The 16,456-nt window shown below is 43.3% G+C and overlaps 1 long non-coding RNA gene across 1 annotated transcript; it reads left to right on the top strand.

Annotated features, from left to right (window-relative positions):
• Positions 1 to 11,619: 11,619 nt before the first annotated feature.
• LOC130387822 (uncharacterized) lies at positions 11,620 to 14,017 on the top strand. The gene is made up of 2 exons (XR_008896354.1): positions 11,620 to 13,274; positions 13,597 to 14,017. It is a non-coding gene; the product is annotated as an uncharacterized LOC130387822 (long non-coding RNA).
• The last annotated feature ends 2,439 nt before the right edge of the window (positions 14,018 to 16,456 follow it).

Here is a 16,456-nt window from a genome sequence, read left to right as displayed (position 1 = left end):
TTGCAGTGGCGGCTGAGGGAGAGCATGCTGTTTCCAAACCATTGCCCACGCCCCCTCCCTCTGTGTAGGTTTAAGATGATTGACACCGCTGATGTACATTGATGAAGGAAAAAGGCGGGAGTCTGATTGTGCAATTAGCTATGCTAATTTTGTTATTCTGCCACACATTAACTATCATGAACTAATTTTGATTTTACTCATTTAACATTAAATATCGATGAACAGACTTAAAGTTGATAATTGGCATCCTGGATATCCCTTCATTAAAATAGATTTCAAATATAATTTCCTGCCGATAAGTTACAATTGCATGATAATAGTATTCATAACTCTTTCAGACTCCACATGTTTGGGTTCACACTGCGTTTTTGCATGGATCCTGTCTGCGAGGCGACGGAGAGGTTCAGCTCGTTTAATACACATTGCTGCCATCTTGTGGCAAGTACAACGATATAGAAGCTGGTTTTGTACGTTTGGCTGGTTCTGCCGTTTTTAAGCAAGTAAGTTACGCAGTTAAACTGCACTTAAAATATGAGTTGTAATGTTGTTGTTCTATAAGGTTAAATGCAGCAGGAAAACAGCCAGGAGGTCTGGAACGCAGAGCGTATAACAAGACGTTATGAATTGAAATCATCAATCCAGGGATTGATCGATTGACTGAGAAATGTATTTAAATATTTCATAACAATGCAATGGTTTTTCTGACCTGGGTATAATTGGGTGCACTTACAGGTCCATACCACAGGTAGGCGCTGCTGTACACTGAACGATGAAAACTAGTTATTGGTTAAGGACGTGATGTTGTCTGCTGGGTTCTTTAAAGGTCCCAATGGCATGAAAATCTCAATTGATGAGGTTTTCCAACATTATTATGAGTTCCCCTAGCCTGCCTATCGTCCCCCAGTGGCTAAAACTTGCGTTCGATGTGAAACGAGCACTAGGTATCCTGCTCGCCTTTAAAAAATGAAAGCTCAGGCGTGCTGATTTGGAATGTGGCCCCATATGTCGTCATAAGGGGCTAATTTACCTCCCCATTCTCTGCCTTGCCTGCCCAGGGAATTTGGCCCGCCAATGAGACAATGAGCTACGACCGTGCGAGCGCCAAATGTGTGTGTGTGTGTGTGTGTGTGTGTGTGTGTGTGTGTGTGTGTGTGTGTGTGTGTGTGTGTGTGTGTGTGTGTGTGTGTGTGTGTGTGTGTGTGTGTGTGTGTGTGTGTGTGTGTGTGTGTGTGTGTGTCTGCAAACACCTGTTTGCAGAATCCCATTTACAAGGTTTCAAAACCGGGAAACAATGAAATACACTGTTAGAACAGTGCCAGATTTGAAACACTGCAAATGCGCTGGTGATATTGTTTGAACTTTGAAAACATGTTTGTGAAAAAAAAAATACTTTGAAAATGTGTTGGCGAAAATGATGAAGAAGATAAAATAGAACACAAAATCATGTTTACAGATGTTTGAATCTTTGTTTGAATTTTTTTCAGGTTATAATCTCTTTTTTCAGTGTTGCAAAACCTTTTTTACAAGGTGTTGAGTTTTCAAACCCAGACTTACAAGCCTTTGAAACTTTTTTTTCAGGTTTGAATTATGGCAGGAAACTGGCTCCATACTCAGGGTCACACCCCCAGCCTCCTCTTTGACCCGCCTCACTCCTCCTCATTTGCATTAAAACTACAGACACCGAAACAGCGCATTTGGGGAAAGCTCAATGTGCGACTGGCTCGTAGTGGCTGTAACTCTGCTCCACGGCTGAATTTTGGGAATGTTTTCAAATACTGTGTTAGGGGCCCACTAATGTCTATATTAAAGCATCCATAAAGTAGCATGCCATGGGACCTTTAAAGCATGAATGCAACCCTGGAAATTGCTCAAACAGAGATATTTACGTCACAGAATACGTTTATTGTGTTCCTAAACACAGGTGTGTTCATAGATTTAAAAAATGACTGTTTAGATGCACTCATGAATCTGGGTCTGCAGTGGAATCCTTTCTGAACAAACCACTATTAAACTATATCAAATTACACACTACATGCAGGAAGTGAACCAAAAGTCCCCCACACATATGGATGCTGCCACTCACGGTGAAGAAACATATAGGAAAACCCATTTCCATTTAGCAAAAAACAATCATATTCCTAAAAATTGCAATGAGGCAATATATCAACAGCCATGGGCAAACACTATACCGACAAGACAGCAGAAGGCAATCTTTTGTTTCTAGGATCGTTTTTGTGATCTTTGCAATTTTACCATTCTTAACCCATGAAAGCACAGTAAAATGTAGCATTTGGAGTATATTGGAGCATTTACATCTATATACCAAATGTTGTATAACAGCTGGTCCTCCAACAACTTCAGGACTGTGTGGAGACCCCAGACCCAAGACACAGTCCAGCTAAATACAGAGAGGGCTTAGAGATGAACCACCAAGAGGTACTAATCTCTAGTTCTCTAGGCTAATCGAGTAGTTACCTGCTGCTTCATACCGGCACACAAACCAAATGTGTGTTAGAGATGGATGCGCTGTGTCTGTGTGTATTTAAAGATGTGTGTGTGTGTGTGTGTGTGTGTGTGTGTGTGTGTGTGTGTGTGTGTGTGTGTGTGTGTGTGTGTGTGTGTGTGTGTGTGTGTGTGTGTGTGTGTGTGTGTGTGAGAGAGTACAGGACAGTAATCCTCTTTAGTTATTTAATGATTGATTAATTGATGACAGCCGTTACTCAGCTCCAGGTCTGTTTCCTGGTTTGATCCGTTGTGTGTCTGACAGCGTGGATACCCTTCAAAAGATCAAAACTCAGAAAAGTGTTTAGAAGTTTTCTTCTCCTTCAAACTAAAAGTGTTTCCTTCGCTTCTTTTTATCCAGTTTTATTTTGATACTTTGAGAGTCCAAGGATTTCACCACAGATGATAAAATGTTCAGCAGTACTTTATACCCTTGAAGTAATACTCATACGGTATCTACTGGTTTATAGCTTTATTCGCTTTTTTATTGACTTATTTGAACTGTTTCTTATTTAACAGTGATCTAATCTCATCACTTCATCAGTTATGGTTCTTTGCCGTGAGGAGACCTTTGGTACATAAATGATGTAGACTTAGTTAGCTATTGTTTAAATTCTCCTTCCTCAATTGATCTGTCTTCACTGAGGAGCCCAGCAGATCAATCTTTACTCCCAGAAATGTTAGAACCGTGCTGTGTGCTAATGTTCTCTTTCGGTTCTAAACACACGATTTATATTTAGACTTACACATATAGTGTTTTTAACATGAGGTTTAGTCTGTACTGCAGAATGGTCAGCTTGGTTGTGTTGTGGACTTTATGATGGAGTTTTATTGGGAACATTATTTAATGATTGATGGTTTATGACTGTTGGTTATAACTATTAGTACACTGATCGGTAAACTCTTTAAACCAAAACAATCTATTTGTCCTGTGGATGGAGTTCAAAAGGAAAATAAATAATAGTCCTTAAATTGAATGTGCGAGTTAAAAGCATAGATAGTGATAGAGTGTGAGGGATCTAGACATAGAGAGTGATAGAGTGTGTGTATGTAAGACAGGAGGAGGAAGGAAGTCTTCACTGCAGCAATTTCATGTTCGGTACTCAAACAGAATCCACAGAAACAATATGAAGTTGTGTTTTTGTCCAGGTCTCCAGTCTACTACGGATGAGGAGAGGGAGGAGGGGGGTCCTGCCTCCAAAACCACTCTGTCTGGGGAACATGGCCGCCAGAAGAGAGCTGAGAAGAAAAGGATCTCTCACTGTCTGTGATTGGTGTCCATCTCAGAGCTCAGCAGTGATATATCATGACTCCATTATTAGTAAAAGAGTAAAAGCTTCATGCGTGTTGTGTTGAAGCCCAGAGCAGCAGGAAAGAGCAGACTCCCCTGGACCTAGCTGTGTCTCCATGAAGAGCGAGCACTCTATTCCTCAACCTCCTGACTTTAAAGATGGATTCCCCTCCAGAGAGGAGAGGTAGGAGTTTTAAACAGGCGATCAAGCAGACCAACTGCTTGTTACGGACCGATATTTACAAGTCAGGAAATATTTCGAATTAAAAAGATTCATTGGGTGTTCTCCACAGGCAACACCAGGAAAGGTCAAAGGTTACCAGTGCTCATCCTGAACAGCAGCATCAAGCAGAGCTGAAGGTTTGTAAATGGCCAACAAGACATTTGACTTCAGCTCTACATAGAGACCTATTATTGAAAGGGGCCCCTCAGAGGACACTAATAGTATTACCATAAGTAAGTAATAATATATATCAATCAATAAATGAGGGAGACAAGTGGATGAACAGAGAAGTCTGTTTACTGAGGAAGTTTGCAGCAGCAAGTCTTATACTCATTTTTTCTACTTAAAGGGACACTGTGTAATATTTTAAGTCATTTATTACCTCAAATCAACGTATTCATTCATAAATAAGTCCTCATTGGTGTAAAATGATCTCTGCCAAAAATCTCACTTATCCTCCTGAGCGAAGAATAATTAATATGTAGTTACATAGGACGGGTAAGCTTCATGGAGGCTTCCATGTTCTTCCGGTCTATGAACTGCCGATAGGGACAAAAAGCACTACGTGGTACAGGAAATGCAAACACGTTTTCACTCTGAGCCAGCGTGAATGATGATTGAAATAATTCATTATCTTGCTCGAGGAGTAATTACTCATGCATCATTAGCTTACACTAATGATTCAATGCAGTTTGAAATTTATTTGAAATAACGAACCTCATCACTCGAATGACTCGATGAGGTAGTATAGGATGTCATGACACAGCTTCTTGGCACATACTGCCCACCGTAGTTTTTGAACAAGCGAGCACTATTAGTTTGAATGCAATATACAATTGTACCACTAGATGGGAGTAATTTTTACACAGTGTCCCTTTAACTACGATGCAGCCAGGAAAGATCTGTGAATACTGAAACCTAGTGGTGAAAAGTAAAAGCAGGGTATGAAGACGGTCTTTGTATTTTCTGTGACCATTTACTGAGGTGCTAGAGCCAGCGGGGTGTTTGACAAACAACAACATATTGAAACATATTGACCACCTTCATTTCAATGAATTCCTCAAAACAGATTTTGAGGAAAGCCTTTTTGCCAGAAAAAAACCTGAAATGAGAGATGGCACTCATACAACAATGGTGAATGACATCAGGCTAAGTATTGGGTAATTAGCAATAGGCTACACTAGAGCAATCAAACTACGGGTGGTCAAATGGGTTTTCCAGGCTTGCGGGTATAGGTTGGAGGCCCAATATAATTGTACATTGTAACTTAAAGACTGTTTAACATTCTTTAACCATCAGGTTAAAGAAGGTTAAACATTATACTGCAGATCAACAGAAGCATCAGGCATCTGCTGAAGGAAGCTTGAATGTCCATGTAACCCAGTTGAAATTCGGGTTATGGTTATTCATAAGAATAAACAGCATATATAATAGTTTATTATTTTTCATAATGTTTTGTTGACGTTTGTTTGACGTTTGTTTAATGGTTGCAAACTTTGTAAATGTTATTTCTTCGATGTTTTGTAAATGTTGTATCCTTTGCTTAATTGAACTGTGATATGGCCACCCAGCCAGGAGGGGGCACGATGAGGTGTTTGCGGGTGAATGTGGAGAAGGCGGGAAAGTAGAGGAAAGGGAAGACGTGCAGGAGTTGGGAGAGAAAAAAAAGACGTGAGACGGAGTACAGTCTTGTTGAAGCCTGATGACATACCAACAACCCTTAAGATTCAAGATTGTGTCTGGTAAATTAAAGCAAAGTTCAACACGAACTTTACTGAAACCGCCTTCGGACCAGTGCACATTAACGACCCGGTCAGTTAATTAGCATAAGATGCTGAACAGTAGTGGCCTGCTAGCGCAGCCGCGACTTTCCGTCTCGTAAACGGTCGTTGCCATTTGAAACGGTCGATGCCATTTCCGAACATTTCCGATTGCGTCCGCTCTCCGATCTTGAATTCCGAATGCTTCGTGAAACGGTCGATGCAATTTCCGACCATGTCCGATTGCGTCCGCTCTTGGAGTCAGTTAAAAACAGCACAGGGTGGAATGTTTTTTTCCGCTCAGTTGCCGTGAGTAATTATGAAACTATCTATGCCAGTCATACATAATGATTGATTGAATAGAGGAGACCTGGGACAGTTGCAACACTTTTTGCTACAATGGCTCTTTTGCTTAGCAACCATTTGAATTTAAGGGATGATATTTGAATAAAATAAACTTACATCTGTCAGCTATTCATCAATACAATTTAAGGATGATTACCTTAAGTACATTATTCACAGTTGGCCTTTGAATGTAAGATGCCAACAGCAACTGTCCCCGTAAAGACACCCATGATAAAGACTGATATGCTCGGATATAAATAACAATAATCGGGTTAAATAACTTCACATGGTGTGTCTGGTGTGTTTCCAGCATTCGTAGTGTTGATCAGCAGAGAAATAGTCCGCCAAGACGTTGAGGTTGCTTAGCAACCAGAGACTCTGTCCATGCAAGTGAACGGAGCGTTCCCTCTTCGTCATAACTATCAAACCAAACATCCTTCACATTCACCGAGCGAACATTATGAAAGTAAAATGCACATTTCTCGTTAAAAATGTTTCCATAAAAGCATTTAATGGCGTAACTATGTTACTATTTCCACACAGAATAAAGAAAGATGTCGGCCGTATGCTTCTGTCCAAGCTCACTACTCTCTGCCAGTGACGTCGGGTCAAGCTCAACGCTGATTGGGCAACGCGGCTAATCAATTCAAGATCGGAGAGCGGACGCAATCGGAAATGTTCGGAAATGGCATCGACCGTTTCAAATGGCAACGACCGTTTACGAGACGGAAAGTCGCAGCGCAGCCATCGACGCTATTACAGGGATTTTCCTGTGGACTGCCGCACCAGATAGCGGGTGTGACCACGAGGGTTGGCTCAACTTCCTCTGGCGAAGAGGAATCGAGCGACAAGCCAGTGAGGAGCGCCTTTGTCCTCTCCACGGTCTTTCGCGGACTTTCCCCATACTTTCGAAGTCTTTCCACGGACCTTCAAGGACGCCCGTTGCCGTTCACCTGGACGCGTGAGTACCGTGTTCTTTGGCTCGGAGGAGCTAAGAGGACTACTATTCATCAACAGGCCTGCAACGGTTTTTTTTGTGTACAGGATTGTTTTATTTTATTTTGTTTTATATATTATGCCGTCTTAGTTGAGTAATGTTATTACTTATAGCCTGTATTGTGATATGGTATCTGCAGTGGTGTAGTCTATTTTATTGTAGTGGGTATACTGTCAGTGGCGATTCTAGAAAATTGTACATGGGGTGGCAGAAGGGTGGCAAGTTAAATTCAAGGGTGGCAAATCACACACACCAAGTCAAGTCAAGTCTTTTTATTGTTGGAAACACACATGCCTAGTGTCTATATGTATTTATTTATACCAATCGCTAATGAAAACAGTTAACATATTGTGTCTATCTTTCTGTTTGTCTATATTCTAAGTTTTGTGTGTCTGTCTGTGTGTCTGTCTGTCAGTCTTGCGTCTATCTACCCGTCCATCTCTACACAAAAGACTTAGGCCCCGTTCACACGAAGCCGAAACGGGCGCAACCGTTACGGTTTCGATCTATCCGGTTTAGAAGTATCTCCGTAAAGACGAAGCCAAGCGAAACCGGGTAGATCTGTAGAAACGCCCTGTGGTACACATTCCAGGCCCATAAGGGGCGCTGCTTCTGGTACAGAAATCCAGAAGAAATAAAAAAAGAAGCAGAGGCGAGCATGCGCATAAAGGCTGCCCTTATGCGCATGCTCGCATGTGATTTCTGAGACTCCGCGGGCTTAAGAGCCATTGGCTAGGAGGTCGAGGGGTGGGGCGATGACGTCATGGTTTGCGGTTTCAGTCGGTTTCAGGCGTACACACGAATCCAAAACGAAACCGGGTAGATTTGAAACCACCTCTGAGGGTGGTTTCAGAAATTTGCGGTTTCGGTCAGCGGATTCGCCGGCTTCGTGTGTACGGAAGGCCGAACCGTACAAGACCTTTGCGGTTTCGCCATGAAATTGGCTTTGTGTGAACGGGGCCTTAATGATTCAGGCCCCGTCCACACGAAGCCGATTTCATGGCGAAACCGCAAAGGTCTTGTACGGTTCGGCCTTCCGTCCACACGAAGCCGGCGAATCCGCTGACCGAAACCGCAAACTTCTGAAACCACCCTCGGAGGTGGTTTCAAATCTATCCGGTTTTGTTTTGGTTTCGTGTGGACGCCTGAAACCGACTGAAACCGCAAACCATGACGTCATCGCCCCACCCCTCGACCTCCTAGCCAATGGCTCTTAAGCCCGCGGAGTCTCAGAAATCACAACAAAAAAGATGATGGCGGACTACAAGCTTGTAATCGTTCTGCAGCATATCATGTCCCTGTTTGGGTTGCTAAGCCATTATTTATTGAGAATCTAGTTCGCCATCGTAGAAGAGCTGTTTGTTTGTGTTGTTAGTGGTTCGGGGGGCAGCCTTTATGCGCATGCTCGCCTCTTCTTCTTCTGGATTTGTGTACCAGAAGCAGCGCCCCTTATGGGCCTGGAATGTTTACTACAGCGTTTCTACAGATCTATCCGATTTCGCTTGGCTTCGTCTTTTACGGAGATACTTAGAAACCGGATAGATCGAAACCGTAACGGTTTCGCCCGTTTCGGCTTCGTGTGGACGGGGCCTCAGTGTGGTTCCCTTCGGATGATCCGCCCATCATCCGAGCACATCGGGAAACAGCCACTGAAAAGCCAATTTAATACTTATTTTCTCTCCCTTTGATTAAGATTAAATCAATTAAATATTTGATTCATTTACATCACCTCGTTGTGATGGGTTGTCATTGTTAATATTCATAAGCAGAGGTGGGTAGGAACGCGCTACATTTACTCCGTTACAAATACTTGAGTAACTTTTTGGATCAATTGTAATTTTAGGAGTAGTTTTATTGCAACATACTTTTACTTTTACTTGAGTAAATATTTGAAGAAAGAACGGTACTTTTACGCCGTTCCATTTGGCTACGTGACGGTCGTTACTTTGTTTGTTTAAATCTTTTCTTTTATTACATGCAAGATCCATTTTTATCACGTGAATATTCCTTAGCCCAAGTGAAGGAGTTCAAGTACCTCGGGGTCTTGTTCGCGAGTGAGGGTACTATGGAGCGTGAGATTGGCCGGAGAATCGGAGCAGCGGGGGCGGTATTGCGTTCGCTTTACCGCACCGTTGTTACGAAAAGAGAGCTGAGTCGCAAGGCAAAGCTCTCGATCTACCGGTCGATCTTCGTTCCTATCCTCACCTATGGTCATGAGTAGGGGTGCAACGGATCAAAAAACTCACGGTTCGGATCGTTCCTCGGATCAGAGTCACGGATCGGATAATTTTTCGGATCAGCAAAAAAAAAAAAAAAAATAGCGTTTGTGATTGCTTTAGCCAGGTCTGATTGTGGAGGAAGGGGCTGCTTAAATGCCGCGGTTGTTGAGCCGCTTTCGGTTTCACTCCTGTCAGTGAAACACCGGGGTGATGTCGCTGTAAATGCGTGGCCATGCTCGATTTTTTTTTTCTTTATGTTAGCAATCGCTATGTCAGCTAAGTGTTACGTCTGTGTGGTAACCTAGGCGACAGGTTTGTGTGGCAGCGTGAGTATATGGAAACAGACGTAGCACTGGAAGCAGCAGTTATCGTTACAGTAGCCACCGAAGTCTAGCCTACTTTTATTTTCCATGCCCACTGTTCTTCATGTTGTACGCTGAGGACAATAAATCACAACGAGCCATAGGACTGTTTGCTTATTGAAAAGGGAACTGTTGCAGACTTTTACCCAGAGCGTGTTAAGTAGCTCTGTCCCTGGAACTAGCAGGAATGGTTACGGCGGCTGTGTGTGGACTGAACATGCGCACAATTTTTTTTTTTCATAAATCAATCCGCGGATCATGCGTGTGCCGAACCGAAATAGATGATCCGAACGGATCACGGATCAATGATGATCCGTTGCACCCCTAGTCATGAGGGTTGGGTGATGACCGAAAGGACGAGATCGCGGGTACAAGCGGCCGAGAGGCAATTGAATAACGCCTGCACACACACACAGGCACGCACGCACACGCAGAGTGGTAATCGGGAGAGTTGGGAGAATCCCCTGTGGCCCGTTAACCAGAGCTCCTATAGCTATAGCTATAGCTATAGCTCTGCCGTAAACGTTTCGGGGGGCGCAGGTTCAACGTCGCAACCAATTCGCTTTTGTCTAGAGGGGAGTAACTGAGCGCCCCCTCCCGAAGTGGCACAGCCCAGGTCGGCCTTGAACTGCGATTGGTCAGAAAGACGTAACAGCTAATGACAACATTGAACTCTCATGCAGGCTCGAACAGTCACACACACACACACACACACACACACACACACACACACACACACACACACACACACACACACACACACACACACACACACACACACACACACACACACACACACACACACACACACACTTTATTTTTAAAACTCTTATTTATTTTATTTAAAAGGATGTTATTTACATTATCTTTATTTGAACATTGCTGTTTTATATTTTGTTGGTGTCTATTTTGTACCGTTTGTGTTGTTCTGTTTATTTAGAAAATAAATCGGAGAAACTCAGTACTTGAGTAGTCTTTTCACTGCATACTTTTTTACTCTTACTTGAGTAATTATTTTTACGAGTACTTTTACTTCTACTTGAGTAATTATAATCTTAAAGTAACAGTACTTTTACTTGAGTACATTTTTTAGCTACTCTGCCCACCACTGTTCATAGGCCCCGTCCACACAAAGCCGATTTCATGGCGAAACCGCAAAGGTCTTGTACGGTTCGGCCTTCCGTCCACACGAAGCCGGCGAATCCGCTGACCGAAACCGCAAACTTCGTTTTGGTTTCGTGTGGACGCCTGAAACCGACTGAAACCGCAAACCATGACGTCATCGCCCCACCCCTCGACCTCCTAGCCAATGGCTCTTAAGCCCGCGGAGGCTCAGAAATCACAACAAAAAAGATGATTGCGGACTACAAGCTTGTAATCGTTCTGCAGCATATCATGTCCCTTGTTGGGTTGCTAAGCCATTATTTATTGAGAATCTAGTTCGCCATCGTAGAAGAGCTGTTTGTTTGTGTTGTTAGTGGTTCGGGGGGCAGCCTTTATGCGCAAGCTCGCCTCTTCTTCTTCTGGATTTGTGCACCAGAAGCAGCGCCCCTTATGGGCCTGGAATGTTTACTACAGCGTTTCTACAGATCTATCCGGTTTCGCTTGGCTTCGTCTTTACGGAGATGCTTCGAAACCGGATAGATCGAAACCGTAACGGTTTCGCCCGTTTCGGCTTCGTGTGGACGGGGCCTCAGAGCTACGAGGAAATGGCTTGTGGATTCTCTGCCTGTGGAGTTGCGTGTTTGGGCAGTCCCATTGTGCGCCGGCTGGACTTGATGTGGTGTCGATCGTTTGAAAAGTAATTGTGTTGTCTGTTACCTGAGAGAAGGGCAACACCTCCTGCCTTTGCACTGTGAAAGTGTGTGTGTGTGTGTGTGTGTGTGTGTGTGTGTGTGTGTGTGTGTGTGTGTGTGTGTGTGTGTGTGTGTGTGTGTGTGTGTGTGTGTGTGTGTGTGTGTGTGTGTGCGTTTGGATCTGTCCGATCTCGAAGCCCCACCCTCAATCGCAATCAGTGTGTCAATGGCGAGCACGCACTCGTCCACACACGAACACAACAGGCATGCAGATTAAGACACATGCGACCACCCATCACATTTTCTTGATTCAAGTTTCAGCTGTACTGTACCTTTTTTCATCACTGCAAGCGTACAGTTGGCTTGTCTCCAGTTCTTTGGCTTTCAAACCGTTTCTGTCTTCATTTGAATGAAGCGGCAGATGCGCACGGTGAGAAGAGAGCAAATAGGATTCATGGACTCAACCATTTTACAGGGGAGGGGGGACATAAAGATTTTAGTTCTTAAACTTAAACAAGTTACCAATGAGATCAACAGCTTCAGTAGCAAAAAATATAATAACATTCACTAAATGTATATTATTTGGAGACACTTCTAACAACCTGGGTGGCAAGTGGGGTGGCAAGCATTTTTTGGGGGGTGGCAGCTGCCACCCCTTGCCACCCCGGTAGTTTCGCCACTGTATACTGTGATGTCTAGGATGATTATTTTAATGTCCTTGGTCAGCTCTGTCATCATCAGCTGCAGCAAGAACAGTGCTGTTAAAAAGATGGAGAACCGGTTTGATGTAGGACACACTGACATACTGTTCTCCAGTCAGCACGTCTGTGAATTCCAGCAGTGGGCTGAAGGTCTTGCTTAAGGTACGGCCACACCAACCGCGTTACCCGCGTACGACGAGTATAAAATCGGCAATTTTTCCATAGGGAACCATTGGTTTACGCGTGTATGAGCTGCGTAGATTCGTTACATGCGCTAAAGCAACATTTTAGCCGCGTTAGCTGCGTATGTGCTGCGTATATATACTCACCTACGAGCATACGCGCAGAGTTAAAAAAATGTAACTTTTTACGCTCCTACGCATGACGATTAGCCGCGTTGCCCAATCAGCGTTGAGCTTGACCCGACGTCACTGGCAGAGAGGCAAACTGTCTGAAGAGGTAGTTCTCCACAAACAGAGATGGATCGCGGACTGCAAGAGATGTGCTCCCAGATGGAGATTAACATGGGTATGTGTTGAATTTCATGAAAATATCGTATAGCAGTTTGAGTTGTTAATTTATCTTTGTCTCAGTTACGTTGAGAAGCGTATTTTTTCTGAAAGTGTAAATGAATGCTAGTCTTATTTCCTTAACATACGTTAGCTTTGTTGTGTTTGACGTTTTTATTAGCTTATGATAGATACCCAGTAAAGACATTTAAATATGCTTGATTGAAAATTAAAATATAATAATCAGATATTACCTTCTCTGAAAGGTAATAGTTGGTTGTGAGTAATACGTAGGCTATTTAACAAAAGTGCGTTGAGTAGAAAAGTGCTACATAGTTCCCGTACGACCCTGGTGCTACACAAGGTGCTAAAAAGTAGCGCTTTAGCTGCTAGTTTGTAGAACAATGTTACGCCCACAGTTGTAAGATGTGTCTGCATTTGCTGCTGTAGGGTGCGTAGAAAGTTGAGGTTTGTTACAATGTAATATACATATTCACGGTACCGATGTCCTCTCCGATCCGCAGACGCACTTGACCAGCCACCAGCGGATGCGGTGGTAATCATTGGCAGTAAGTGGAAAGCTGTAGCAGCTCATGTATGTGATATAAGGATAGTGTTCCCCCACTTAAAATATCACCACTAGGTCACTACAACACTGATGCTTACTGTATGTTAGAAGGTCCACCCAGTTTGGGGATTACTGTAGAAAGGTTGCTAGATGGTGGTGACTTATCTGTGAGGCATTACTGCAGGAAGATCGTCATTTTGTTAAGTAGGCTGGGTTAACTTAGGGGTTAGTTTTGAACATGCAACTAGTCTAGTATTATTAAGTGTGACAGTCTTGAGAGTGTAGAAGAGTGTCAATTGTTGTCTTGTTTGTTTACATTCCAGATAACTGGCCCCACACCGCTGTTTTGCTCCTCATAGAGACCTGGAGGTCTCTTAAGGAGAAGTTTGAGTGTCCCACCATAAAAAAAAAACAAGCTTGGGAGATGGTTTCGGAGTGCCTCAGAAAGGAAGCAGTTAATGTGACATGGCAGTAGGGCTGGGCGATATGGGAAAAAGTTATATTTTGATTTTTCCCCCCCAAAATTTCCGATTTCGATTTTATATCACGATATGAACAAAATCACAATTTTTGTATAATTTATTTTTATTTTCTGGTAAAAAAGAAAATGTAATACACAAAAACAAATGTAATACACAAAAACAGCTTAACAAGCTCTTAGGTTTCAAAGAACAAATTCTAGCAGCTTTAAAAAACAACAACGAAAAACATGAAGTGCATTTAACTTTAAGTGCTGCAATGAAATTGTACAATACTGTTTCTCACAAGTTGCGAGCAAGGAAGACAAGTGTATCCACCATCTCAGGTTTTAAAGCTGCCCTGTGGCAGGTCACAATGTTCCCCCCTGTGCTAAATACCCTCTCGGAGGGTGTGCTGGTTGCAGGGATGCACAAATAGTGCTTTGCAAGGCCGCCAAGTCTTGGGAAGTTCCTTTCATTCCTCATCTGTGATCCTATCCAGTCGGTCCCTCTCCATGGGCTTTCTTATACGTGGATCCAACACTGCAGCTTGGAGAGCCGGATACTGCTCAAGGAACCTCTCAACCATCAGAAACAGGGAGTTCCACCTGGTTTTCACATCCAGTATCATGGTGTGCTAAAGAAGTTTGAGGTATGATAAGTCACACATCGTTTTTTTTTTACCTCTCAACAGTTTATGCACCTTAAAAAATAAGGTCTGCCACTGGTTATAAACATTAGACAACAGCCTCCACACTCATCAAAACCTCGCTGAACATACCCAGGCTTTCTTGGGAAAACCTGGCTCGACAGAGACGCAACTCGCAATTAGAGTTAAATGGTACCACGACGCTCACTTTAGATTAAATTAGTTGAACCAGGTTTTCCGCTTTAGGTTTAATGCGCGTTCACATAAAAGGGGCGTTTATCGCGTCATTTGACTCACCCTTATGCAAAATGAATCGAGCGAGAGCGGTGTATTTCACCCAAGGCGAGCAGTGTATTATTATGAACTCCTACAAGGAATACAGAGTTCAAATCACAGCAAAGGGGAACATGGTTGCCGATAATATGGCTAAGGTGGTGTGCAGGAAAAAAATAGCCGGCCGTGTTAATTCGTAAGTGAAAAGATTCTGCATATTGTCTAAAAAATATCATGTATCATCATGCCTTTTACCCCCATAGATGTGGTGCCAGCACGCTCCTACGAACATGGGGCCAAGTCAAAAATAAATATAAAAATATTATTTAATGTGGTAAGTTGTACTCATCCATTTGAATAACTTCAGGTGAATCTAGCCTATGATTCGGTTTTCCGACTATGGAGGTGATTTTTCTTAACAATTCTCACAGCTATAAGATGAATTTGTAGAATAAAAAATGCCTAGGCCTAATTGTGTCACTGACAGCGGTTATATAAGGGATAATGGACAACACGGCACTTGACTATCCAAGGTAAATGTACGTTGAACGTGGGGCCACCTTCAAATTTGAAACACAGACACACTGCGCAACAGTAAGTGCACGGCTTCTTTGTGTAGCATTGCCTACATACGGTCCAACAAGGACGATCAAATAACAAATACCCTCTGATGAGAATCTATCTCTCATAAAGAATATCGTCAGACAATGCCAAGGGATCGGTTCTGTCCCGAAAAACCCTCTGTCTCCGGAGAAACGCCTATACGATAAGTGCGCCGAGGTCCACGGGAACACCAACAAATGGTGACGCCATTGTCGGAGGAGGGGCTAGGAAGCTGCGCACGCCGATTTAAGTAACCGATCTCCGGGTAGACTAAGCTGAAAACCTGCTCCCGACCAGGTTTGGTTGCGAGCATAAGTCACCATGGTGATACAGCGACGCTAAAAGAGATCGACTTTCGTGGTCGAGCTAACCCAGGCTTTGTGCTCAACATACCTCTAATCGAGCTTCGTAGTACAGGCCCCTGGACAACATCCGGGTTCTAAACATTAGACAACAGACTCCACACTCATCAAAAACACCCCTGGACAACATCAGGACCGCTGACAGAAGCACTGCATTCGGGCAACAAGTAACAACACACCAGGCATAATTGACACAACGCCATACTGCAGTCACGTAGCCTACAAAACACAAATGCAAATAGACCCAGCAAACATGAATCAACAATCCACCTGCTTAGTAAGCCTTATAATGAAAGCCAGGGCTTGCAAGAAGGGAAATAAACCAAAGGCTTACCGTCAGAAGAGTTGCAGACGACGAGTAGGCATACTTCTGAAACGTCTGAGTATTCTGTCCTTCCATTCGTTTGCGCATTTGCGTGTCAAGTCTTTCTCGAATGCAAGTTGCACCAACCTTTCTCCTTTTTTTCACCAGGCCTTTCTCTCGTGTAGCATTGTGCGTCTATGTTCCGAAAAACCATTTCTCAAAGTAGAGAATGAATTCTCACACATTACTGTGGATGCACTAAACGTTAATGCATGTTCAGGGCTCTAAAGTGCGACCAATTTGGTCGCACATGCGACCTAATTTCTCAATGGTGCGACTAAAAAAAATCGGAGGTCGCACCGGTGCAACCAGCCGTTCAAAAAGAAAAAAACTCTGCGACTCTGAAAGGCCCATATCATGGTCCAATCCAATCAGAGATAATGAATAGCGGGACCCCCCTCTGATTGGCCGTGGTCCAGATATTCCTGTTTATTCTACTTCATTTAAGAATGCTCGTCAGAATTTTGCGATTTT

The sequence above is a fragment of the Gadus chalcogrammus genome, chromosome 8 (genome assembly GCF_026213295.1).
Source record: "Gadus chalcogrammus isolate NIFS_2021 chromosome 8, NIFS_Gcha_1.0, whole genome shotgun sequence".
NCBI lineage: Eukaryota > Metazoa > Chordata > Actinopteri > Gadiformes > Gadidae > Gadus > Gadus chalcogrammus.
The sequence above is the reverse complement of the archived record's forward strand: the minus strand, read 5'-3'. Positions and strand labels throughout refer to the sequence as shown.